This window comes from Theobroma umbraticum, unplaced genomic scaffold (assembly GCF_002168275.2).
Source record: "Theobroma umbraticum cultivar Fairchild unplaced genomic scaffold, ASM216827v3 scaffold_12.0, whole genome shotgun sequence".
Taxonomy (NCBI): Eukaryota; Viridiplantae; Streptophyta; class Magnoliopsida; order Malvales; family Malvaceae; genus Theobroma; species Theobroma umbraticum.
In genome coordinates, this window is record NW_018397272.1 from 1,736,927 (window position 1) to 1,747,333 (window position 10,407).

The following is a 10,407-nucleotide window of genomic DNA, read 5'->3' on the forward strand; positions in this document are numbered from 1 at the left end:
AACCTAAACCCTATTTCTTACCACCATTCTACAGTTCACCACCACCATTTGCATCGGATCAAAAACCTTATTTCCCTTCCTTCACCGAAACCCCCTTTCAAACCCTAAACATCACCTCAACAGCAACAACCTTTTCATACACACCCACAGCTTCCTAATTTACTTCCTCTTTGTACAGTTTTGATTTTATGTTTTAAGGCACATTGATTTTTTTTTCTTTGGTGGTTGTGGTAAGCAGTTAGTAGAAAGAAAAAGCTAGGATTTTTTTGGTTATTGATTCTAGGTTTTTTGCTCTATAAGAATTTCTAGGGTTTTTTTTTTTTGAAAAAGGTTTTCTTTAATTTGGGAAGAGGGTAGCTATGCCTTCATGGACTCTGGGGATGTAGCCACCTATGCCATCCAGCACCAAGAGGCATTTTTCCAGATGTGGATTTTTCACGTCTAGCCTGGTATAACTGTCCTTGCAACCTATTGAGCTGTGTCCAACTAGCTTTTCATTTTCTTTTTTTGTTCTCTTTTTTCTTTATTTCTTTTATTTTCTCATTTTTATTTCATTTTCTAGAATGTTAATCTGTTTAGATCATTTTGATCTTAAGGTATTGATTTTAATCTTGCTTATTTAGTTTGTTCTTATTTTATTTCTACTTTAACCACTTGGGCCTGTTTTCATTAACAAACCTAGACATTGGGCTTGTTCATTATGTTTGATACCCTTTTAATAACAAAGACTAAGACAAAGCCTGAAGTTTGTAAAGCCCATCAGGTCTTTGAATGAATTTTTCTAATAATAAAATAACAAGTAAAATAAAGCACATATATAAATATTAATTATTTATATATAAAAAAAGGTGACCACACTTCTGAGGATTCTAATGAAATATATTTTCTCTAAATTAGCCAATGATTTGGGAAATAAAAGGGATAAAGTTGTTGTTCCAGGCACTTAAATAACACCGGAAAAAATTTTAATGGGTCCAAAAATAATGGATTGTAATATTGACATGGAGAAAATAAGGGGTGAGAAAGTGATCGATAATGAGATTGATACAACAAAGTAGGAAAGTCTTGGTTTAGTGGCCCACTCAAGTAAAAATGAACCAATAGTCTTGATAACTCTATTATATAGAGTTATTTTGACACATTTTGGGGGTTTAAGTAGTTAGATCTTTGAGATTATAAGTTTGAATTTTAGCATTTTAGGTGTTTTTCTAGTTTTAGTTAGATTACATGTTGAGTAGTTAATTTAAGTTATTTTAGTTTTATTTTACTTTGTTTTTGCTCTAAGCTACTTTGAGAATCATTATTGTTGATTTCTCTCATTGCTTTCATAGGATATTTGATAAGAAAATTTCATTTGATTTAAAATCGCACAAGTATGGTGATACCTTCATTCATACATACTACAATATTTCAAGGCTAAATTGAGGTACAGAGGTCCAATTGATGCCATTCTTGATCCATTGGAAAGCTAAGCAATAGGGCTACAACCTTTATGTTTACTGCTAAGCCCAATTCGGATTAGATTAAGGTGAAAATTGCATTGGAAGATGTTAAATTGCTGCAACTCTGCACAAGGCATCACTCTGAGTGAAAGCTACGGCCTTGAGTAAGGTTGCAGCACTGAGGAGAGCAAGGTCGCAACATTGGTGAAATGAAAGGCCTCATTCAAATTTCCAAGGCTAGAGCATTGTAGTGTTAAGGAGAGGAAGGCCGTGATGCCACTATAGCAAAAAGGTCAGCGCCACGATGCCAAAGAACCCAAGGCCGCAGCGCTAGAGAATTTTTCAAAAATAAAAATTTGTCAGGATTTTGGAAATTATGTCTTTTGCAGCCTATTTAAGGAGTCTTTTTCAGAGGTCTTTAGGGGAGAATGGCAAGTAACTATTTTGGAGAAAAAGAGCCAAAAACAAAGCAAGAAAGCAAGAGAAATTGAGAGAGAATCAAGATCAAAAGCTTTAATCATTAGTTTCTTTTTCTACTTTTGTGTTTTTCTTATTTTCTTTGATTTGGATTAATGGCTAATTTTCTTTGAATGATGCTTTATTTAGATATTATGAACTAATTTCCTTTTCTAGAATTGTGGTGGATTTCAACATATAATTTGAATATTTGTTTTGTTTATTTATTATGAATGGGTATAGATTTGCTTATTCAAATTTGTTCTTAATGTTTTTAATTGTTAGGCCAACAATTAATTGATGATATGTTGAGACTCGATAGAGAGATTTTAGATTGGACTAAGATTGGACTCGACAGAGAGATTTTAGATTGAACTAAGATTTAAATAATATATGTTCACATCACTTAGGTGATCTGATTCTTGATTCGAGTAGACATATGTCAATTGCTATACATAGCCAAATCAGAACACTAGCTTAATGAACCTTATTTAATTGATTACTATAGACATATAGTGACCCAATTAAGCTAAGTATTTGTGAAAGCATTTCGATAAAGACTTGTACATAGCTTTAAATTCTAATTTTGTAAAACCACCCATGAAGTGTTAAATGAACCCATAATCCTAAATTTTAATATATTGCCTTTCTCAAGTGAATTTTTAGTTTCTGTTAATTAATTTAGTATTTGCTTTAATTTAGTTTTAATTAATTTTCTAAAACATCAAGTTTCTTGAATAAGATTAATTTGTCATAATTTTAGTCTTTAGTGAAGAATTAAGAGCAAATCCCTGTGGGATAAGATTCTGGACTTACTATCTATATTACTTGTTTAATATGTATACTTGTGTGTGCAAAATTTAACAATAAGTTTTTGGCACTGTTGTCGGAAATTTGTTTTCCTACTTATTTTGCCAATATTAATATTCACATATTGATCTTAATTTGAGTTTTCTTTCTTTTATTGTCAAGTAGTTTTCGTTGAGGTGATGAATTATTATAACTATCAATGGCCATCTAAACAATTTGAGCTTAGGAATGTTGCTAGTGATAATGAATTAGCTATCAGTGCTTTGACTGCCCAAGTGGATGCTTTGTCACAAAGAACTAACACTTGGGGTGTTAATGTTTTCTAAAGTCCTTTTGTGACATGCAAGCTTGTGGAGGTAGGCATTCAAGTGATTGTTGTCCAGCTTACCATGAATCAATGCAATTTGATGGAAACTTCTATGGGTAGGAAAACAATTCATACTCCAACAGCTACAACTCAAGATAAAACCACCTAAATTTCTCATGGACTAATGATCAAGGTCCTACATATTCATTACAACCTATTTTCCATAATGATTTTCAGTCACAAGGTAAAGCTTTTGTCCTTTAAAAGAAGTCTACCTAGGAAAATGTTTTCATGCAATACATGGCAAAGAATGATGCCATCATTCAAAGTCAAGTAACTTCATGGAGAAATCTTGAGATTTAATTGGGCTAATTTATTGATGACATCAACAATAAGCCTTAGAAAATTTTATCAAATTTTATCAAATGCACTTCTTAATTGGGCTAACTCACAAATGTTTCACATGTTTTGAAGGCTACACCAAAAGTGCATTATTCAAGAAGAACTCAATTTGAAAAGTTGGGTAAAAATTATCCTATTCCACCACCTTGGGTCGAGCAAGCACCAAATCTTGAGTTAAGGCCACTACAACCTCACCTTAGTAGGAGGCTACTTTCACACCTAAAGCTTTTTCCATCTAAACTCAAACCTCCTTAAAAGGTGAATATTGAAAACCTCAACCAAAGTCAAGCTAGTTACTATAAAAAGTGCTTCTTAAAAGGTAGCACAAGCTATATCCTTTTAGATTTAATTGTTATTTTAGTTATTTCTTTTTCTATTTAAATACGTAGTTATAACCTCTCCCTAACTTGTTTTGTTGAGTATGCAAGTTTAGAAAGCTTGAAGATGAGGAGAAAGAAAATTAGAACTTTCAACGCACTGCCACCATTGATAAGGGAGTTTACTTTACGTATCTTTTTTTTAGCTTTTCACAATAAGGATGTGCAATTTAAGTTTGGGGAAGGTTTTATTATTATTAGTTTTTGTAATATTTTTAGTTAGTTTATTTTCATAATTTTTTTTATTAATTTTATGCATGTTTTAAGATTTTGAACTAGAGTTATTTACATCAATTTTTTTTAATTTACTTATCCAACTATGAGAACCTACTGATATTCTATCTTGATTTTTTGAAACATGTAAATATTGTTTGAGTATTATGTAAATTCTTATGCTAAGCTTTATTGTTAAGATGAGAGTTTTACAATTTGAGCACTATGTCTTTTGCTTAGATTTATTGTACATATTTAGAAAAGGTTTATGTGAATGTGAATTTTTGAATTATATATTGAGTTCTAAAATTTGTTTCTTTTTCTCTTGAGGTGAAATCTTAGGTTATATTTAGTTAAGGAGATGATTTAGGCCATCTTTGGACCAATTGAGCCTTTTTAGACTACCTTTGCATAATTTATCCTTCGTTTTCCCCATTTGAGCCTAATGAAACCTTTTCTTTATTTGAACACTTATTTTTTAGCCTAGACCTTTATATAAATAATTCTAATTCTTGTATCTCTTATTCCTAAGTGCATAAGCTAATTTAGGAAATGTTATGAGCTAAATAAAGAAAAAGGTAGTAAAGATGGAAAAATGAAGAAAAGTTCAAAAATATGATTGCATTCCTCTCACTACCTAATAAAAAAAAATTAAGTTTATGGGTTTGAAATTGAGAAAAAGAAAAAGGGAAAGAAAAAGAAAAAGATTGAAGTGTTAAACAAAAGAAAAATTTTGATGAAAAAGAGGTATATTAAGTAAAGGAAAATAAAGCTTGAAATGGGTCCTAGAATAACTATGTGCTTAGAATGATTTAAGCTACAATATCCTATATCCAACCATAACCATAGCCATACATTACAAGCTAATTAAATTCCTATAGATCTTTAACTTCGTATTAGTCTACATTAGTGGAGACAGAGATGAAAAGCAAACTTCTAGAGACTTTTGCATGAATATAAACTTGTCCAGATTGTATAATGTTTTAGGTGAAAAGATTGCACATGCAGTTGGAAATCCACTTGACAATAAGCTTGCATTTGAATTGAAAATGAACTTGAATAATATTTGTGTGTTGTTTAGAGTTGAGAATTTGGATCAACTTTAGATTAAAGGTGATTATTGAATTGGTGCAATTGATTTCTTGTTAAGTGTTTTCCTCGTTTAAGTTATTACACTTTATTTCATGTTTTACTTGAGGACTAGCAAAATCTTAAGTTTAGAGGTGTGATAACTCTATTATGTGGAGTTATTTTGATACATTTTGAGGGCTTAAGTAACTAAATCTTTGAGATTTTAGGTTAGAATTTTAGCATTTTTAGTGTTTTTTCAATTTAAGTTGGATTACATGTTGAGCAGTTAATTTAAGTCATTTTAGTTTAGTTATTGTTGATTTCTCCCATTACTTTTGTAGGATATTTGATGAGAAAGGTTTATTTGATTTATAACCACATAAGTATGGTGATAGCTTCATTCGTATGTGCAGTAGTATTTCGAGGATAAATTGAGCTACAGAAGTCTACTCATGCAATTCTTGATTTATTGGAAAGCTAAGAAATAGGACTACAATTTTCACATTACCACTTCACCTAGCTTGAATTAGATCAAGGTGAAAATCATATTGGAAAATGCTAAACTACTGTAGCTTTGCACAAGGTAGCACGTTGAGTGAAGATTATGGCCTTGAGTTGCTCAAGGTTGCAGTGAGGAGGAAGCCAAGGTTGTAGTAATGAGGAGAGCAAGGCCGCAGCAGCGTTGGTGAAATGAAGAGCATCATACAAATTCCCGAAGCTAGAGTGCCACGGCATTAAGGAAAGGAGGCTATGGCACCACCATAGAAAATGAGGCAGCATCACAATGGTAAGGAACCTAAGGTTGTTGTGTTAGAGGATTTTCTAAAAATAAAAATTTGACCAGATTTTGAAAAATAAATATTTTGGAGCTTATTTAAGGAGTCTTTTTAAGAGGTTTTGAGGGGAAGACGACAAGCAACTATTCTAGAGAACAGGAGCTAAAAACAAAGCAAGAAAGCAAAAAAATTGAGATAGATCAAGATCAAAAGCTTCAATCATTAGTTTTTTTCTCTACTTTTGTGTTTTTCTTATTTTATTTGACTTGGATTAATCACTAATTTTCTTTGAATGATGTTTTATTTAGATATTATGAACTAATTTGCTTTTCTAGAATTATGGTGAATTTCAACATATAGTCTAAATATTTATTTTTCTTTTATTTATTATGAATGGGTATAGTTTTGCCTATTCAAATCTGTTCTTAATGCTTTTAATTGTCAAGCTAACAATTAACTGATTTATGATGTAATTGAGACTCGATAGAAAGATTTTATATTGGACTAAGATTTGAATAATATGTATTCACGTTATTTAATTGATCTGATTTACGATTCGAGTAAACATACTACAATTGCCATATATAGCCAAATTAGAACACTACCTTAATAAACCTTATTTAATTGATTACTATAGACATAGAGTGACGTAATTAAGTTAGGTATTTGTGCAAGCATTTCGACAGAGACTTGTACATAGCTTGAGATTCTAGGTTAGTAAAATCACCCATGAATGTAAATAATAAGAGAAGTTGGTATTAAATGAAGTGTTGAATGAACCCATAATTCTAAGTTTTAATATATTGCCTTTCTCAAGTGAATTTTTAGTTTTTGTTAATTAATTTAGTGTTTGCTTTAATTTAGTTTTAACTAATTTTTTAAAATATCAAGCTACTTGAATAAGATTAATTGGTCATAATTTTAGTCCTTAGTGAATAATTAGGAGCAAATCCTTATGGGATACAAGTTTAGACTTACTGTCTATATTATTTGTTTGATATGTATCCTTATGGGTGCAAAATACAATAACAAATCTGAATGTTTTACACAACTTCAAGTGGTGGATAAAGAATTATGGATGTCTGGGGAAGAGAAGGTCAATTTATTGCCTCAAAATTCGGCTAATGATACACAAAAGGGCAGAGCCTCCTTATGGGATGGCCCTCTTAAAATTTTAAAAAAAGTTTACATATTGTATAATTTTTTTTAATTTCTTTTAATTTTTTTATAAATTTTCTTAATGGCACCCCCAAAAGAAAGGGATGTTGAATAGTGAGATGAGGTTAAAACTTTCAACAAAGTTAAAAGAAAAAGATGTCATTTTGGTGGGAAAAAAAATCAAGACCATAACATTAGAAATTGTGGGTGGTTGAATCTTATAGAGTAGCACACAAACGAGAGATGTAATGAAGGGAGTTAATACGAAAAATGAATAGGGCTTGAAACCTTATTCAAATTTGATAAAGGTGGAGGTGGTTTGATTGGTAAGTAAGAAGGTAAGGATGGAATTCATGCACATTAAAGAGGAGATAAAACAAACCATTGCATCTTTACAACAAAAGGAAAGAGTTGTAGTAAGTCTCTAATTAGTAAGCTTTGATTATGCTGTGGTACTTTAAATTATGATTTTTTTAACATGGAATGTTTAAGGTTAATGTAAGGGTGAAAAGAGAAAGGCAGTAAGCAAGATAATTAAAAAGGAAAACTAAGATGTAATTTTTATCACAAAAACAAAATTGAAGGGTAAACTATGGAATATTTATGAATCAATTTGGTGTAAAGAGAAGGTAGACAGATGAAGTGTTAAGACAGAGGGAAAATTGAAAAAGATTAATAACAATGTAGTAAAAGGACATTTTTTATATTGAAGAGCAGGTTTTGAATAGAAACTATATTTCAATTACAAAGGGAATACGTGGTGTAGATAAGAAGTGTGGGCTAGTGAATGTATATGCTTTTAGTGATGAAGTAAAAAGATTAGTGTTTTGGGTGTCACTACTGCAGGAGTTACAAAGAAGGGTGGTGCAAGGGAGGGGACTTTTAATACAGTAAAAATTGAGGAAAGATTGGTAAAAGTGATGTTACTAAATTGGCAAATGAATTTTCTAATTTCATTCAAAATATGGTGTTGGTTAACTTACCAATGTCAAATAGGAAGTTCACATTGTGCAATAGAAAGGAAAAAGCTATGATTTGTAGACTAGATAGATTTTTACTTGATGCTGATTAGTTAGGATTTTATTCAAATATAATTCAAAAGTGCCTGTCTAGTTCATTATCGAATCCTACTCTAGCGGTGTTGGGAGGTATGGATTTTAATTGGGGTCCTAAGCCCTTTAAAATTTTTAATTACTAGCTTGAAAACAACACCTTTCAAATGCTAATAAGAAATAGTTTGGAAAAGGTGAAGATAGGCAATAAGCGAAGCCTTGCATTATGGTTGGGGTTAAAGAACTTACGACCTACTATTAAGGAATAGTATTGTAACGACTGCTCCTCGATCGCTACCAGCATCCGAGTCTCACGGGAGATTCCTCAAGTCCCGAACAAGCCTTACTTAAAACGTTAGTTATTATCTCATAATCACAGCATCAATCTATGAAATTATTTTCATCCATAAACACTTCGTGATAAGAATTGAACAATACGTTGTATAAACTGAGTAAACCATTAATTAACAAATCGTAAAAAAATGATACATCATGACTTATAAGCTCCAAATGGACATTTAAATTGACACTATTGTCCAATTCCGTAACAAATTACTCTATGAAGACTCGACCTCTAGCAGCGGAGCGACTCAGAATAAAGTGCTATAAGATGCTTTTACCTATCCGTGGTGGGCCCAATGAATACATGCTAGGTTGATCACTATCTACAAAAAAGAAATAAAAGGGGGTGAGTCTCATAGACTCAGTGATCATCGACTCCGTGAGCAAGGCATAGATGGGAAATAAGCATAAGGCAGATAAGTTGAGTAATAAAATCGAGATATCAAATCATAATCGTAAGAAACCAAATCATAAGTAGGATATTTGTCCCTTGTAAAGATGAAGTCATGAAGTCATATTACAACATTTTATTTGGCAAAACGATGCCGAAAACCAATATAACGTAACCAAGTTCAAACAACTAAAACATTGCTTGCCATAAAAATATGAATAATAGTATCAAGTATGCACACTCCCAGAATGTGTGGCATATAAAGAAATTAAAGTGTACGGCCACGGAAACCATTTCATGATCATCAAATAAGCACGGAAAGCTTTTATTCAAAGTAGGTGTGCTGCAAAGAAATCTTAACTCTCCACCATGCAAAAGAGAATGCGTCAAAAACTCACAAGGCTCTCGAGTAGGTAAGTATTGTAATCACCCTTGGACCCAGTTTCACATAATAACATCCAGGAGCTTTGCTCTACAAGATCCCCACAGCCATGGTAGTCTTGACGATGTCGGCCGACATCGAAGAAATCAAGTGGTCGCAACTGCGAATAACACTTATGGCTTAGCCACATATATCAACCCGTGGCCTTGCCACATATATCGCAGACTATGGCCCCAGCCATGTATAACAGCCCATCGGCTATCCAAAGATTCTCTAGCTAGAGCTCACTTGTGTACAAAGATCACACTTAACTAAAGTGACAGCTGGTCTACTCTCAACGCTTTCGATTTGTCAAAACCATTTTAGAAATCAATCTAAAATTTGTTCAAAACTTTTGCTTTAAATTATTTAAAAATAAAGTTTAACAACTTTTTCAATTAACCTTTCGTATTAAAAGGCATGGTGTAAATATTTCTGTACAAATCAGGCTAGAACCGAAGCTCAAAACTTGCATTGAAAATCATTTAAAAAAAATGTGTTAGCTATGCATATCACACAAAAGAATACAAGGCACGGATTTTGATGTAAACATTGTGAAAGGCTTGTTTCCTGGTTTCTAAAACTCTTTACATGTATAGCTTATCTATAGGTATATCTAAATCACTTTAAAAACACTTGCATCCATAAACTTCCTATGGTTTCTACCAGCTCATGCTTTCCACAATAGCAATATACAAATCATTGTAAATTTGTTTTAAAATTGCCTATCAAGGCTAACAGCTCATGCTATCCACAATGCACTTAAGAAAACCATCGACGTTTACTAACATAAATCAATCAATTTATGTAGTGCGGAGATTTTAAAATAGGCACCCCCTACTCACCTCACAATGGTGGGATATTACTTCGCCACTAATCCAATTATACTTCCTCCTTTGGTTATTCACCACAACAATCTTTTTCCGTTTATACACTTCCTAGCAACAAACCAAACTTAATGCACTTAGTTTTGGTCATTCTCATTTTCCTTTCTCAATCATATATTCCTCATCATTTTATAGCTTGCTTATGCTAGGATATCTTTCTTTTCCACTCAATTCCTACGCATTCATATACTTTTCGACATACTTTTACTAATGGAATTATGTCTCTTACTTGCATAATTCTTTACATTACGTATACTAGCAACTTGATTATAGCATTAAGTGCCTATTTTACCCTTCCTAAG